Below are 16,792 nucleotides of genomic sequence, written 5' to 3' on the forward strand. Positions count from 1 at the left end.
TAATTAGTGGATATTACTTGTGCCGCTTCCCCCAAAATCCGACTGCAAAAAAAGAAAAAAAACACAGTCGAGAAGAAGCAGAGGAAAAAGTGCGGCTGCAGCTGAGAGTCGCTTGTAATTACCGCAACGATCACCGAACAACGATCAACGTCCACTGCTGCTGCTTGCCACAGGTGCGTGGCATAAAAAAAGCAACAAACTACAACAACAACAACAACAACAGGCGACAAGTGAACTCACCTGACAGCAGAAGAAGAATTATGAATGCTCTGCAAAAGTTGTTTACATCAGCTTCAAAAAGACTTTCCGCTGATTATTCGAGATTTGCGAATAGTATGAAAAAGGTTTTTATTAACATTATATAGGATTTAAGATAACAATATATGATTTAAGATAACAATATATAAGATTTAATATAACAATATATAAAAATTAAAGATATATAATATAAGATCTATAATGAGAACATTTTACATTATATATGCAAATAAGAAAGTATTTAATGACTTTTTCTTAACACAAATTTAATACTGTATTTTTTTAAATAATAGATCTAAGAAATTAACTATTGTATATTATAATGGCTATTAATTTTTTTAACAATTAGCATTTATATTTATTCATTCTTTTTTTTTTTTTTTTTAATTATTAAGAAAATTTTTTCTGCTACATTTTAATTTTATTAAATTTCAAATTTGCCAAAAAAAAAAAAAAAAAAAAAAAAAAAAAAAAAAAAAAAAAAAAAAACAGTATATTATCAAGTAATTTTATTTTAATTTTACCAAGTTTTATTATTTTAATGATTTCTTAAAAATATTTTTTTTTTTCATTTTAATTCAAAAAAATATATATATATTATTATTTTCATTTATATTATTTTTTTTATTTATATTAATTTGATTATGTTTTTATTATTATTTAAATATAAATAGTTATTTTTTAATTTTTTTTTATTAATTTGATTATATGTTTTTATTAATATTTAAATTTAAATATTGATTTCATTTATTTATTTCATTTTATTTATTATTATATATTATTATATTATTATATATTTCTATTATCATTTAAGCTTTTTTAATTTCACCATGTACATATATTTATTTATATCCAAAAACACTTTTTATAATATTAAAAAATTTTAAATAGAAATTCCATTACCTTTTGTTTATTCTGCAAGCTTATAAGTTTAAGAATTTAAATGAATAAATAATAAAAAAAAAATAAAAAAAATATATAAAAATAAATAAATATAAAAAAAAAAACAAACAAAAAACAATTTCCCTTTATTCATAAACGCGAAATAAACGAATCTGCGTCCTTAGCTTTAGCTTAAAATAATATTTATATATAAATTAAACTAAGCTGCTCACGACGATATTTCGCCCTTGCCCATAAATATTGAAAATAAATGTAAAAATAAGCCCAAATTATTAACAGTTTCATCGGCGCTTCAGCTTAAAGCTGATTACACGCTGGCTTATGAATATATTCATATATTCGCTCGATTTTCAGTTAATCTTGAGCTCAACTCTTTAATGTTTGCATTGTGTGCTTACGCGTCTTGCGGCTGAACCTTATTACAGGCCCATTATGCTCTCTCTTGATGGGAGAGCAAGTGAAGTAATAATAATAAATACCAAAGAAAAGGAAAAAACGCAAAACACAACAAAAAGCAAGAAAGAAACAAACAGAAAAAGGTGTAAAAAAAGGAGAGAAAAAAGTCAACTCTGGACATGACACGGCAATTTGTGTCGCCAACGACGGCTTGCAAAATTAATTTGTGTCCGCTGTTATTATAAACTTTTTCTGTTGTCGTTTCTGTTATTGCCGTTGCCATTGCCGTTGCTGCTGTTGTGGTTGCTGATGTTGTGGTTGTTGTTGCGGTTGTTGTCGTTGTCTTTATTGAATTAAGCGTTTTTGTTACTCGATTTCAATTTGTGTCAAAAAGCCGAACGCAAATCTCTGGGAGCCCCAGCGGCAAGGTAAGCTCAGCATTCACTTGCCAGCACCACGACCTTGTTTCCAACAATTCGCCGCGGTGCGGTCGCTGGCGTGGGCGTGGGCGTGGCACTGTTTGATTTCTGGCCACGATGGCGTCTCATTTGCACTTGACATTGACGTCCAACTGCCACTGAGTGACCCATCGGCTGCCTCTGGCTCAGCCACTGCGGTAGCTGCGTCTCGCATCAACACTTTATGCTTCATTTAATGCCGCACAGCTGGCCAGAGCGAGCGAGTGAGAGCGAGTGAGAGATGCTGATGGAGCTGTAGCTCCAGCCCAGTTAGCGGAGTATCGGGTCCAGTCAGCCGTGGCCAGCGCTGCTCAATCAATTGGAAAAGTAAACAACTAGGCGGCTGCCATGCAGAAAGCAGGAGTCGGACAGGCGAGCAGCAGCAGCAGCAGGAGAAGGAGCAGGAGCAGGAGAGGGAGCAGCTGCTATGCTGTACCAAATGTTTACTTCAAGTGGCCTGCAATTGGGTTGTCCGCCAGTTGCTACAACCCTTTCCCTTTCAGGCTTTCAGGGAGCCGCTGTCCCCCCTCTCACCCCTCTCATCCCTCTCACCACTCCACCACCTCTCGCCATCTGCCTCGTCCAACTTTTCTTTGGCATTTTGTTCGCCGCCTTTGACAAAAGTTTGCCTGCAACTTGCGAGTTGTGAAACTGCAAATTCTTCTGGCCCCAGCTAATTAATTAAGTTAAGAACACTAATGTCCTAGTTAGATCCTTGTTCAGGTATTACGTGAGTAGCTGTCTGCCAAGCACTATTTCATTGTGTACAACTAGGTGATTAAGCTACTACTATTTAAGTGTATGAACTTGCCAAAAAAAAAAAAAAAAATGAGAGAGAGAGAGAGAGAGAGCGAGAAAAACACAACAACAAACCAAACAAAAAATAAATAACATAGAAATCACAATTAGCAAAAAGTACTGGCATTTACTAAAAACTTTACTGTACGAGAGGTAAATAGAGCGAGAGAAAAAACTTGAGGAGATTGAGAAACGAAAAGAAACTGTTTGTGAGAGAGAGACAGGGCGAGAGAGAGAGAGAGAGAGAGAGAGAGAGAGAGAGAGAAGAAGGAAAAGCAAAGAGAAAATGAGATCGAGAAATATATGTATTTAAATGGGAAGACAGAGATAGAGACAGAGGGTAGGATAGATGAAGGTATAGAGAAAGATAGACAGAGAGAGAGAGAGAGAGAGAGAGAGAAAGAGAGAGAGAGAGAGAAAAAGGAAAAACAAACAAATGAGATCGAAAGATATATGTATGGAAGCCAGAGATAGAGAAAGAGGGTGCGATAGATAAATGTATAGAGAAAGATAGACAGATGGAGAGAGAGAGAGAGAGAGAGAGAGAGAGTGTGTGAAAGAGAAGGCAAGTGAGAGAAAGATATATAGTTATTAGACTGTCAAATATACTACAACACTATCGAGCCTATGCTACCCAAAGCTGGATTTTTGAGAATCGCATAGAAGGACACTTAGTATCAGTATCCTGTATAATATGCATGAGAGCGAGAGAGAGAGAGAGAGAGAGAGAGAGAGAGAGAGAGAGAGAGAGAGAGAGAGAGAGAGAGAGATACACAACGAAAAATAGATCTACAGAGCGATAAAAGTTGAGAAGAAAGATCTATGACAGTGCTATAGTAATATCAGTAGAGAGAGAGAGAGAGAAAGAGAGTGAGATAGAGTCGAGACAGAGTTGATTCAACATTTCAGAATCTTTAATATCTCGGTCAGTCAATCAATCAGCTTGACAGCTGTTCAGATACAGATAACATATTTATCAGTTACAACTTCTTTGGCCGCCAAACAATTAGCAATACGCCAGTATGTCGCAATCCGCCAACTGGTTTTCAGCCACTTTCACTTGGCAAAATTATAATAAACGATAAAGTAAGAAAGGAAAAAAAATGCGAGAAAGAAATACTAAAGCCATTTCCTAGCGGCGCGAAAAGGAAATCCAAAATTGCAGCAAATACAATGCAATTACTTTTTATGGCTGTCTGTTCTCTGGACTTCCTTATGTGAATATCTGGTGTGCAACAAATGAAAGTTGTTTGTGAATCGAAGTCAGAATGAAATTGATATTGACTTGAATTTCTGAGAATAAAAAGTAAAAATATTTATAGATTGTAGATTAGAGACATAAAATGCATTTTTGGCTAAAAAATAATATAAAAAAAATAAAAAATAAAAAAAGATAAACATGCAGAAATGAGTTGAAGTTTGAGATAAAGTCTTATAGTGCATACAGAAATATGTACATACATATGTATGTCTATGTAGATCAACAATTAATCTATTAGAGTATCCCTATATTAAACATGAATTTTATTTAATTAGAAACATTAAAATAAAGTTTAAAGCTTCTAATAATTTCCTATTGCTTTCAATATTATTTGCACTGAATTTCATAAGATTTCCTGAAAGTTCTGAGGGTTAATTCTAAACTAGATGGGAGATATCGATTGAGTCATTGACTGCTTTTAGTAATTCATTTATTGCAAAAAAAAAAAAAAAAAAAAAAAAATCTGTTAAATAGCTAAAATTCATATTTGTACTTTCTGGAAATTCCCTTTAAATATTATAAAAAGTCTTTAAGGCTAAATAGCTAGTAAAAAGCTAGAAAATAATATCTGAGCTAAGCTCTGAGTGCAAAGCTAAAAAGTTGGCTTATAGCTAGAAAGAGCTAAATAATAGATAAGAGTGAGCTAGCTCAACCAAGCTAGCTAGCTAGTTTCAAGCTAGATGGCTCGTAAGCAGCAAAAAATAGCTAGTAGCTACTATAAAGCCAGATAAAGCTAGCTGAAATATATAAAATGATAATAAAATATATGATAATAATATAATATAATATATATATGTACATATAAGATTTCTCATACTCTTTTTTGATTTCCCTCTTGGTCAATCAGTTCGTGTCTGTCACACATCATAATGCATAGCGGTATAAATGCTTAAGAGTGTGTATGTGTGTGTGTGCTTGTGCACATTTTTGGCACACTCTGCGTGCGGCGCTGCCATTTGCAGCGGAGGCAGCGCCAATCAATTAGCCAAATTGTGCATAAATTTGTGACGCTTATCAATGTCAATATTATCATTATAACAATAACTGCTAGACGAGTGGCGGGCGTGTGGGGCCTGGTGGGCATGGTGCTATAGGTATTGTTGGAGGGGGGCGTGACGAAGGCGGCTGGCAGCTCCAAATTAACACATATTTCACTTTATAGCCTAGAAATATGATTGGGGGGCGTTATCTCGCCTACAGCTCAAGGAGGTCTCTCTGCTAGCTCGCTACCTCTCTGTCTCTCTCTCGCTCTCTCACTCACTCCATCTGGAGGCTAATACAATAAATTGCAATATCGATAAAATACACGAACGTCACGCTTTGCTCACGGCTCACGACCTCCTCCCCGTTTCTGTCAACTTGCCCCGCCCATGCTCATTAGATCGGCCTCATTTTATGGCACGTGGGCGTTCAAGTGGGCGTGCCAGAATCTGTAACTTGGCCAAAGGACATGAGCAGGCGGCAAGCGGAGCAGAGCAGCCGCTGAGCACTGGGTACTGGGGACGTTTGGGGGGTATTGGGGGGTATTGGGGGTATTGGGGGGTGTTGGGGGCGTAGTCTCTTGGTCTTGTCTGCGCAAATGGCGCAGCAAATTGAATTTCGTTTATTGATTATCCTGGCATTTTATTTTTTTATTATATATATATACATATATATTTGTATGTACATGTGGAAATATATGTATGTACATTTGCCTTGGCTCTGCTGGATGTGGCAGTGGGGCCAACAATTTATCCAATTTATAGTCGAACAGATGTTGAATTAACTTTGCCAAGCCCCAAATAGATTTGTCGACTATATTGATTTGTAAGCTCTCTCGCCCTCTCTCTCTCTCACTCTCTCTCTCTCTCACTCTCTGTCGCGCTCCCTATATAGGGTCATTATTGTGGATCGATGTCAGCGTGTGCCTAGCTTGGTCTGTCGACCTGTACGGTATGCCCGCTGCATATTTTAATAACTCAAAACATAAATAAGCGAAAACATGGCCGCACTTTTGGCCAACTTGATCCGTTTCGGGCCAAGACAGTGGGCCGCCTAGACAGTTGGCGGGCGCACAGTTCTTGGGGCGAATAATATAAAACCAGGGCACGTATCCGTTGTCAATCATTATGACAACTTAACGCACTCACACACACGCACGCATGTCACTTACAGCTGTGTGCGTGTGTGTGTGTGTGTGTGAGCCATGCATCAAAGTGCCAAAGTGAGTCCAGGCAAAAGTAGAAGAGATCCATGACAAAAAGCAAAAAGTTAAATATCCAAATACACACACACACACACACACACACACACACACACACACACACCTATATATACTTTAATATAATAATGATGCAAGATTTATGACAATGGGCAATCGAGTCGAGTCAAAACCAAAAGCCAAGTAGCTGCGATGCATAAATTAAGAAAACACAGAAAGAAAGAAAACAAATCAAAAAAATACGATTTAAATAAAGTGCAGGTGTCTAAGCTGCGGCTGCTATATATAGAGAGAGAAAGAGACCGAGATATACATATAAATACTTTGTATATAACTTGGCTTAAGCACACATATACCATATAAATATTTACATACATTATTTATTTATCATATGCAGCAGCCGAACAAACAACAATCGAGCCGAGCAACGACATTTGTTTACTCTAACCACAAAGCTCTGATGGCTCGCGTCCAGCTAGCAATCTGTTGCGAAAGCATGATCTCTTTGGAGGTCTATAACAGTGATGGGCTTTATTTGACGGCCCAGTTAACAGCTGATAGCTAGCCTTTGTTGCGCTGTGTTTGGCCAGACTTTTCAGCTTAGCTTGGGAGCTGCGGATGTCGAGGAGTGTCTGATTGACTTGTCAGTATTCTATTGGCTTATCACTTAGCAATAACTGTGGGCTATCTCTGTGGGAGCACTTGAGAAGGATATTTTACATAGTCGAAAGTAGGGCTAGATTCGATATCTGAAAACTTATTTATTCCACATATTCTGCTAGCAGATGTAGCTAAAATATATAGCTAGATCGTAAGGCTTATAGCATCTTTATTCCAAACTAGCTGTCAACTGATAATAGCCATATATAGCTATATTCTAAATATGTAGCTACATATATAGCCGAAAATATAGCTAGATTTCACAAAATATAGGAAATACAGCTAGATTTCCCAACTGTCAACTAATATGGCCAGATATAGCTATTTTCCACAAATATAGCTACATATATAGCCGAAAATATAGCTAGATTTCCCATATGTCAACTGATATTGCCATATATAGCTATTTTCCACATATGCAGCTAGCTACATATATAGCCGAAAATATAGCTAGATTTCACAAAATATAGAAAATACAGCTAGATTTCTCAACTGTCATTGGATATGGCCATATATAGCTATTTTCCACAAATGTAGCTATATATATAGCCATAAATGCAGCTAGATTTCACAAAATATAGAAAAGATAGCTAGATTTTGTTATACCCAATCATCAGCCCACATATATGTATAGCCATATATAGCTATATTTTATAGTAATAATCAAAAATAAAGCTAGCTTTCATACTTGATATCTTCTATGTCTCAAATCTTTTGCCAACAGATAAATCCTTATATTATAACTATATTCCATACATACATATAGCCAAAAATAAAGCTAGATTTCATAATATATATCTTCTTCTCTATACCCAATCATTTGCTATCAGAAATATACATAGATATATCATACATATAGCCATATATAGCTATATGTACCATAAAATAAAGCTAGATTTCATCGTTGATAATTTTTTTATCCTTAATCATCTGTCTACCGATATCTCTATATATATATAGCTAGATCCCAGAGCAAAGACCAAGCGCGTCTCAAGCTGCTCCGATATACCCCAGGCCAGGCAGAGCAACATTTCAGGTAAAGTCGAGGCGCCCACACACAAACACACACACACACAGACAATGAATGTGGATGGGGCTAGGAGTTGCTCAGTTTATGCAGTAAAAGTTAAATTTTATTTTTTGATAAAAATAATAAAAAAAAAGGAAGCAGAAGAAGAATGAAAGAGAAACCTCAAATATCGTAGAGACTTCATTAAAATGCAGCAGAACATAACAGGAATAGCGAGAGACGGAACGAGAGAGAGAGAGAGAGAGAGGGAAATCGAATATGAAATTTAGTTGAGCCAAAAGCATTTGACAGCCAAAAGTTTTGGATTCACATTTAGATGCTAATGGAGCCGAGCTGTATGGGGACAGTTGGCAGTTCGGCCGCAGGAGAGCGACTGGGCTGAGCTCAAATGTAGCGCACGCTGACTGCATAATTGATAAAGCAAGCAGCACACACAGAGAGAGTGAGAGAGAGAGAGGGAGAGAGGGAAAGAGAGAGAGCTAGAGGAAGTTAGGCGATTAGTAGGTGAGAGGGAGACAAATCGAGATGCAAATCGCAACAAATGCAGATAACCTTGTTAAGATGCCAATTACGAAAATTAACTTGGCCCTTGCAACGAATTTATTGATTTTGCATTGGAATTGAAATTGAAATCGAAGCCAAAGCCAAAGCCAGAGCCAAAGCTGAAGCTGGAGCAGCAGCCGCTGGCGGAAAAGCGAAGAGAAAAAAGTGGAAATGCAAAGCGTACGCGTCGCCTGGCCCTCATTGCTCAATTGGCAAGTGTGTTGCAACTGCCGCAAAGAAAAGAAAAAAAAAAGAGATGAAAGGGAGGAGGAGAGGCGGGAAAAAAAGAGTGACAAGAAATGTAACAAGCGTAAGAAAAACTTTGCGCCAAAGGAAACCCAGTAGGAAAAACCAATGCACAACTCGATGCAAAAGAAAATCGAGGAGAAGCAGAGGCAAAAAGCCAAGCTAAATAGGCAGCCAGCGGAAGCAGCGATGCAGTCAGAGACAGTTTGAAATAATTACATTGAGCTCTTACCTAGCAGGAGGAGGAGGAGCAGTAGCAGGAGGCGGCTGGCTGCCCAGATGAGCTTGTGGCTGGGGCAGAGGCAGAGGGCCGCTCTACCGTTGGGGCCACAAGCAACAACAAATTGCACTTAAACGCCAAACGAAAATCGAACAAACGCAGCGCGCGTATTGAGCGCATAACGACGCTGACGCTGACAGCGACAGCGACGTCGACGTCAACAGCGACGCAGCAAAAGTACAAATAATTTCATTATAATGTTGTCTTTGGGGGAAGCATGTTAAGAAAAAAAAATGCAAGCGCTGAACAAGAAAAAAATGCAGACGAAGACAAAAGTAAGCAAGGGAGATAGAGAGAGAGGGAGCGAGAGAGACATAGTCAAATGGGGCTAGAGCGTGGGGACAAAACTGACAAAGCATTCTATAAATAGCTTGCACTGGGGTGTGGTAAGCTGTCGGCAAGGGAAGCAGCAGCAGGAGCAGCAGCAGCAGCAGCATACATTGTCAGTTACAGCAGCAACAGTTGCTGCAACAGTTGCTGCAACAGTGACGACAGCAGCAAGGCGTATTAATTGCGACAGCAGTTCGTCAACATTCCACAGGAGACAGGACCTGGCCGAGGCGCTGGCTAAGCAGAGCAGGGCCCATGCTGCAGCAGCAACATAATTAAAACTGCCAACATGACGCGTGATCAGTGACGGCGATAACCAGGAATTGAGACTGAGAGTCGAGTGCTGAGAATGGAGAACTGAGAGCTGGTAGCTGGTAGCTACTAGTTGAGAGCTCGGCTCTGTCTGAGCTGCCAACTGACAGAGGTGACAAGCGATCGATGGGACGAGACAGACAGACAGCAAGACAGCCAGACAGTAAAGAGACAAAAGAAGAAGAGTTCGCAAGCAGCTAATGGCTAATGGGGAATAAGTAACATAGTTCAACTTAATGAATATGTAATATAGCCATGCATCTGCATGTCCGATAAAAGAGCCATCAGCTTGGCCCTGCTGCGTGATGAGAAGGGAGAGAGAGATGGCCATAGATGGCGAGAGATGGCGAGAGAGATAGCGACAGAGATTGATCGTTCGTCAATGGAATGGGGAATTCAAATGCTTAAAAATAACATACGATGCGGAATATATAATGGACTTGGCACTTTTAACTGGAAGAGATATCTATCAGCAAAGAGAGAGCATAGTTAGATAGATCATGGCGAGATCACGTTATAATAGAAGGATTCGTGTAGGAGGCAGCGCATGATATGGAAAGAGAGTTGGAATATATGAGAGGAGGAATAGAAATAGAGAGGGAAGCACAGGGAAAGACAGTGAGAGGGCAATAATGAGAGCAAGTGAGCGAGGGACGATGATATAGAAAGAGCAAATATGAGAATGAGACAGATAGAGACTTATAATTGAATGATAAGACAGAAAAGGAGATAGGGACAAAGAGAGAGGAATAGAGAGAAGGAGAGAGCGGGAGAAAGAGCTCTTTTTCTTATCTGTGTATTTCTCATTCTAATTCACTTTCACTCTCTCTCCCTTGCCACTTGCCAGAGCGACAGAAAGAGAGAGAACAAGAGTGAGATGGGAAGACATATAAAGGGAGCTAAATATATAGATAGAGGATTATGATAAACTAGAGAAAGATATAGATATTGAGATAGAAATATACTGAAAGATAGTGAATGAATAAAGACATAGATAGAAACTTAAAGGGATACTAAGATCGTGTGAGTGAGATAGAGATTAAGATAGAGATATACAACTAAGAGAGATAGACTAAAATTGAGGGAAGAGAAGAAGATATAATATATATATGCATTAACTACTAAACCAGAAAGACAGAGAGAAATCAAATACAGAAAGAGAAGTAGAGAAAGGGAGAGACTGAGATAGAGACTATGCAGCATATTCGAGCAATGTAAAATATTCTTTTTCACCTGGTTCATAATTCATTTCGCATCCAATTCGCGAGCTCCTTGTGGCTAAGCAGACAAATTAAGAGACTCGAGTGTGGCGATGGATGCAGTTAGTGCAGTTGCAACTGGCAGATGCTGAGATTTGCATTCATAGAGCAGTTGGCCTCTCAGATGGCACAAATATGTAATTTGAAGTGCCTGCGACTGGGCGAGTGCTGTGCAGATTTGAGCGCGTTTCGCGGCATGCGGAAATCGGAGCCTGCAGCCAGAGCTGGGCCAGCTGCAAGCTGGATCGCCCAGTTGATTGCACCTGTCGCCTGGCTACTCCTACGAGCCAGCAGGCACAGCTGTCGGCGCACAGCATTCTCAACTGGCGCTACATTTGCGCCCATATTTGGCAGTCGTCATCGCCATCTGGCAAGGGCCAAGTGTTGGTGCTCTGATTGAAGCCGAGACACAAACCCGGCCAGACAGCTCGGACGCAGCCAGCGCCTGATTATGAGGCCAGCAATTTCAGCTGCAGCCGCGCTCCAACAGCCGAGCATCAATAATAACAAGCGCTCGTCGGTGGTCCAGGGCGGCAGCAGCAGCCCGCGGCGCAGCAGCCGATGCAGCGAATGCAGCTTGCAACCAGTCGTAACAAGCTGCCCCCATCCAGACCAGAGTTGGCAATGGCAATGGCCCAGGCAATAGAGAACGAGATGACGATGGCGATGGAGTTGCTGTTGGCTGTTGGCTGTTGGGGCCCTCGGTGCGCGTGGCCATCGCGTCGTGGCGTTTTATGACTTTGTTTGGCAGCGGCTGCCGCTTTGGCTTAGAAACAGGTGCACTTCATATCAAAAGGCCTGGCCACAGTCAAACACTCGAAACACTTAATCAAGGCGTTCTCGGTGGCGCAGTGGGCCAAATGCATGATGAATGAGCGGTCAATACGTGGTACAGTCGAGTCTCGATAATTGGTACTACGCTAAATCGAAAGAAACTCTCGATAATTCTCGATAATTTGAATTTCTGGGAGTCCTTTGCCATTCCAAGTTATCGGCACTCGACTGTAAATTCTTTAAAGTGCATATAAAAATGTAAAATTATATATATATTATATATACATATATATTCTTGATCGAAAGCACTTAGTGCATGTATATGGACATCCATCTGCTCTCTAAATATTACAGAATTTTAAAGAGTGTTTAATAAAAACTTGAACTGATTTGGAAATAAGCTCCATGAACAAGTATATAATATTGTTCCTCTGAGTATTTTATATGGAATGAGTTCCAATTTATTATCAATTTGTGATCATATAAAGGAGATTATCTCATATAATCAATTGGGTTTCAATATAGATCTGTTTTCTATATCATACTAAATCGTCTTTTGGTGCACATATTCACATATAGAGAGTCTTTAATGAAAACTTGAACTGATTTAGAATCTAAACTCCTTGAACAAGTATACAATATTAATCCTATGAGTATTTTATATGGAATGAGTTCCAATTTATTATCAATTCTTGATCATATAAAGGAAATTATCTCATTTACTCAATTGGATTTCAATATAGATATCCATATGTTTTCTATATCACACTAAATCGTCTTTTAGTGCACACATTCACATATAGAGAGCCTTCAATGAAAACTCTGATTTAGAATATTCAATCCATCATAAGGGTACACTAAATTTTCCCTCTGAATATTTTACAATATGTTTCAATTTCTTATCAATTCTTTATCATATTAAAGAAATGGATTGCAATTGCAATTATTTTCATTCACATTTCCAGCAGTCATGCACCACTGTGCCTTGGCTGACCGTCTTGGCATTCACGTCTAATTACCGGGAAGTCAAATGCAGTCAACATATTGCGCTTTGATTTGCGCTGGCAGCAGCTAGACTCAGGCTGAGGCTGCAGTTGCTTCAGCAGTTGGCTCCTCTTAAGCCTGTCTTCGCGGTCATAGTTATAGTTTACTCGCCTGCCACACGATGAGAAAATGTGCGTTCTCTTGGCAAGTGGTAGCCAAAGTGTGGAAACACGGCCAATTCTTGCTGCCCGGCCAGTCAGAGTCAGGCGAAGTCAAGTCGAGCCGAGTCGAGCCGCGTTGCTTGGGCCTGGTCAGCCATAAATCAGGCTCATTTTAATGACGCTAGCGAAATGCATCTGGAAACGTGTTCCGCTGCCCAGTTGCTGCCTGTCGCTAGCAATTTGATTCTCTGCAGGCACTTGCTCCAGTTGCTCCAGTGCCCCCACTCCCCCCCGCACAGACCCGCCCGTTGCTGTGCGGCTTGCCACCAGCAATTAGAGTATCAATCATAGAGGCATTAACAATTGAAAAATTGTCTTTGAAAAATTGAACGGCAATTAGAATACGCAATCGCAATTGATTGTTGTTACATTTTTATATCGCTCGCAACCTCGCAGACAGCGAAATGATTACCAAGCCAAGCCACAATCAGCTAAATAAAAGGAAAACTCCGATGCAATATTTCCATGCCTTCAACGGTCTCATTAACTGTACCACAAACATGCCATCGAGTCGAGGCGGTGAGGAAATTTCTGCAAGGGAAAAACTCTAAAATGTAGAGATGAAAAGCCATGGAAATGAGATATCCATTAGAGAATCGATTCAATCAGCTAGGATCTATATGTATATATATATCGTAGCTCTATTACATGATTTCAGTAGGTTTATATGAACAACTCGAGAAGGCTCTTTAACTATTGGCAGATAAGATAGATAGAAATACGATAATTATTTATCTAGGAAGCGTCTTATTCTCCAAGTCTAAAAAAAAGGGAGCAAGTAGAAATCTCTCCAAAGTCAATGTCAAACTAAATGTCAAAATAAGTAAAATGAACTAGTGGCTTATTAAATTAAGCTAGTGGTTCATTACAATGAACTAGTGGTCCATTAAAATGAACTAGTGGTTCATAACAATGAACTAGTGGTTCATTACAATGAACTAGTGGTTCATTACAATGAACTAGTGGTTCATTACAATGAACTAGTGGTTCATTACAATGAACTAGTGGTTCATTACAATGAACTAGTGGTTCATTACAATGAACTATTGGTTCATTACAATGAACTAGTGGTTCATTACAATGAACTAGTGGTCCATTACAATGAACTAGTGGTCCATTAAAATGAACTAGTGGTTCATAACAATGAACTAGTTGTTCATTACAATGAACTAGTGGTTTATTAAAATCAATCAGTTGTTCAACAAATAAACTAGTGACTGTTTTAGTGTTTTATTAAAATGAGCTGGTAAACTTATTAAGAGAGTGGTCCATAATATAGTTAGCTTATTCTGAGCCAAGCTACTCTCTATACTTGGTTCCGAAACTATACGTTTTTCTAAGTAGTTCACGAGCGAATTCATTAATAACTGAGCAGCTCGACCATATATGTATGTATATAATACAATGCATCTATTGTTCGGGAACTGATCAACTCACTGAACTACGCAAAAAAGAACAATGGAGCTTATTCATTGAGCCGAACTAGAACTAAAATTGGCAAAACTTTCATGTTTATCATATATGATAAAAGCTTAATTTGGTCAATCATGTCTTGATGGGTTTTTCGACAATTCCGGATGCTCGCGCTCTTCAAAAATTCAATTGATATTTGCCAAATTTGCCTTGCACCAATAAAATCAGGCTATATTGTTCTGGATTTGGACCATAGCACTCTCTATATACATATGAACTATTAGTGTTGTGTATGGAGACAAACGATTTGTCACATTTACCGCTGCGCGGCCAAAACAAGAGTTCGGGGACCCGAAACGAGACTGCTTAAGTTTTTGGCCAGGCCAATATGCAAATGCCAGCCAGATTGGCCATAAAATCGTCGATAGTGATTCATGGAAACTATGAAATCTTAATAAAGCTCTCCGATCTGATTGAGCGATGGACAAAGGCAGCGGCTAATTGATTTAAACACAACCATCGAACGGACATTACATTAAGCTTATAAGGTGTTTACTAAGCAGCCAACAAAAATGAAGAGAAAACAAAAAGTTCTAGCACTTTTATGGGCGCTCAGAAACGCAAATTTTATGCTAAACTTATGCAAGTCGTTGGCCAAATCGATGGCCAGAATTTAGATGCGCATAGATTTTCCCAAGCGGCTTACGGCCGACTCAGTCAGTCCAGTCTCAGTCCGGGCCTCAAACAATGGAGCCATTCGCCATTGGCCATCGGCCATTGCCATACGAGCAGATAAATGAATCGAGCAGCATAGAAATGGAATTGGTTCGATGGGGTTCTTGGTGCTGGAGCTGGGGCTCGGCTCCATCTGGTCTCCGCTTAAAGTGCTCAACATTTTTAACGAGCAGCATTTTCCCACCCCTTTCCTTGGTGTGTTTTCTTTAATTTTGATGAGGCGCGTTGTAAAACAGCTCGAATGCCATAAAAATCGAGCCGCATTTAAATAGAAATCACCACACAAATAAAATAAAAAATAAATAAAATAAAACAAAAACGAAAAGGCAAACAATGAAAAAGGCCAACAGAACCAACCGAACAAAATAGCCAGAACAATGCGCCAGTTGTTTGGCTGCGGATAATGCGATTCTCGTTTTATATAAATTTCGATTTGATTTCATGTTTTCTTAATTTTCTCAAGGCTCGTTCGTCTTGTGATAGGAGTATATTGGCTTCGATTGGGCGTATGATGCAGTCAGGGCCTCTTGAGGCTCGGCTTTATATGACCAGAATCAGGCAACTAAGGCAGAGGGATATATTATATGGATATATATGTATATATATATGATTGTTTCTGATATTATGTTTCTATATTAACTACACGTATAGTCTTTTAGCTAAAGTTTAGTTCGAAACTCATAGAAACTATAGGTTATATAAAATAGATATACATATATATATTCACAGATGTGGCTCTATAGCTTTAGCGCTAGAATTGATTAATCGGCACAGCAATCAGATCGATTAGATCTATTAACTGTATGATCTATATATTAAAATAACTTTTACTTATTTTCAGATATTTTGGCTTCATTTGAAACGTATTTAAGTACAGCCGACTGAAATAATGTTAGATCCTTAAAAGTTAGGATATGTGTCTAGGAGACTGTATGGATACTTGATATAACACTTAGTGCCTTATAGCACTGGATTTCATATTCTAGCTTCAGCTCAAGCATATCTTATATAGTATAAATACATTAGATATAGGATTAGTAGGATTATTTTAAACAGTCTAAATAATTACAATGATATTTGTAATATATTTCTATCTACTCTCAAGACTCTGCCACATTTTATAATAATATGTCAGGGCAGTGTATTTCACATTCGTCGAGCTTAGTCGATTCGGTATGCCATAATCCAGGATTATTGAATTTTGATTATATAATGCGGCAATAGTTCGTTCAGCTGCCTCAAATGCAAACACTCTTCGCATATTTATTTAGCTGGCATTTTATTTATTTTTCTGCCCTACTGCTCTTTCTCTTGTTTGCTTTCGCTTTTTATTATATTTTAATTTCATTATTCAATATGTTTTATTTACATTAACAATTTTTAATAGCTCACAATTATTTTTGTATTTTATGGACTTTTCGCCTTTCAATGTGAGTCGTTTTTCCTAGAGCTTACCCCCTCCCCCTCCCCCCTGTCGATTTAATTTGAATGCAAATAGGATGGCTGATGGGGTCTTGACCTGTCTCTGACAGCCCATTTGCTGCTCTTGCTGTTGTTGTTGTTGCCATTGGAGGTGTTTGTTTTATTTTGACATCTTTCGGCTGGCTGGCTGGCTGGCTGGCTAGCTGTTAGCTTTCGCCGTTAATTAAGGTTTATGGACAAATTATGCCCACAAATTGGCAATTAAAATTAGAACGCGAACATAAATTCAAGACCATCCACGAAAGAAAA

At 38.7% G+C, this 16,792-nt stretch overlaps 1 long non-coding RNA gene across 1 annotated transcript in view; it reads left to right on the top strand.

Moving 5' to 3' along the window:
• The first annotated feature begins 697 nt into the window (after positions 1-697).
• The window catches only part of LOC149090557 (uncharacterized), an 81,503-nt gene continuing 65,408 nt past the window's right edge, over positions 698-16,792 (top strand). Inside the window, exon 1 of the long non-coding RNA XR_016197574.1 lies at positions 698-749. This is a non-coding gene — a long non-coding RNA (uncharacterized LOC149090557). The remainder of the gene's footprint in view (positions 750-16,792) is intronic.

Source organism: Drosophila navojoa, chromosome X (genome assembly GCF_054131105.1).
Source record: "Drosophila navojoa isolate 15081-1374.11 chromosome X, UAZ_NAV_1.0, whole genome shotgun sequence".
In the NCBI taxonomy this organism is placed as follows: domain Eukaryota; kingdom Metazoa; phylum Arthropoda; class Insecta; order Diptera; family Drosophilidae; genus Drosophila; species Drosophila navojoa.